The following is a 1,265-nucleotide window of genomic DNA, read 5'->3' as shown; positions in this document are numbered from 1 at the left end:
TTCTTCTTCTTCTTCTTCTTCTTCTTCTTCTTCTTCTTCTTCTTCTTCTATAAATATAACAATATAAAATACTATAATACGTCTAATGCAGAACTGTACTAATGTGCCGGAATGTAGGACAAGGAATGTGATTTCGCTGAGTCACGTCGCCGATGCCGGGTGGCCCAGTGACGGGGTGTTATTGGGCCGGGTTTTTTTCCCGATCACCATGACGTCTGCAGAAAGGAGGTGTGATCTGTATAGGGGTCGATACGCAGCTGGTCGCGAGATACAGGGCTCGATACCTTGTCGCAATATACAGGGGTCGCGAAACATTGTCGCGATATCAAAGATCGTACGTACCAAGATAGTTCACTCAGCCAAAAAGGTGTCCGTGTTTCAGATGGCGCTGCAGTCTTTGTATTGAAGCTCTCTTTCGTTTCTCCAGAAGAAGAATAGGAATAGCACAGTTAGTTAGTTTCGATTTTGTTGGTTTTTTCCACACAAGTAGGGTAACTCTGTTCTCAAAGTTCGCGCTTTTTCGGAAACGACTCCACTGGATTTTGAGGACACTTTTTAAATTGCCTCAAAGAGAGGAGTGAACTATCTTGTTATGTACGATATTTGGCGACATGAAGGCCTCGATGCACTGCTGGCGATATACAGGAGTCGATACACTGCTGGTGGTAGTATGCAAGAATCGATACATTGGTGCTCACGATACACAGTGAGAAAAAGAACAAAGTAGTCGGTCATAGAACTCTAAGATCGCTGGTCCTGTTACAATTCTGGTTTTTTTGCCGAGTCACCAAAATACCACTTTAGTTTTGTTTTGTTTATGGCTACACTCTACAAAATCTTCTTGTCATCGAATGAGTGGGCCTATATATATATATATATAGCGGCTGTGTGTGTGTCCATATGTGATAACCCTGCCAGCCAAAGCAGAATCTGCTAACTTTGTTCTTACAACCTCGGAAAAGACTACAACGACTTCCAGGTAGTATTATATTACAGCTTGTTAACTCTCGTCTCACCGCCGCGCTTCAAACACGATAAAATGAAATCGCTCTGCTTAATCTTCTCAGATCTTTGCATACAGGTCTAAAAGTTGAATGACCAACATAATCTAAAAGCCTATTCATAAAGGTCACTTCAAAGTAAGTTGCGCATTTTCAATTAAAAAAAAATAATCTTAATGCGCCTTACATTAATTAAAAAATATCAAACCTTAAAAATCAATGGACATGTGTGTACGTAAAACATAGTATTATGCATATTATATA

At 40.2% G+C, this 1,265-nt stretch overlaps 1 protein-coding gene across 1 annotated transcript in view; it reads left to right on the top strand.

The window, feature by feature from the left end:
* Nucleotides 1–472: 472 nt before the first annotated feature.
* Nucleotides 473–1,265, top strand: part of LOC101863952 (probable glutathione S-transferase 5) — a gene marked incomplete at its 3' end in the record, with an annotated part of 6,619 nt that continues 5,826 nt past the window's right edge. Inside the window, 1 exon segment of the mRNA XM_005112633.3 lies at nucleotides 473–979.

This window comes from Aplysia californica, unplaced genomic scaffold (genome assembly GCF_000002075.1).
Source record: "Aplysia californica isolate F4 #8 unplaced genomic scaffold, AplCal3.0 scaffold01342, whole genome shotgun sequence".
Lineage (NCBI taxonomy): Eukaryota > Metazoa > Mollusca > Gastropoda > Aplysiida > Aplysiidae > Aplysia > Aplysia californica.
The sequence above is the reverse complement of the archived record's forward strand: the minus strand, read 5'-3'. Positions and strand labels throughout refer to the sequence as shown.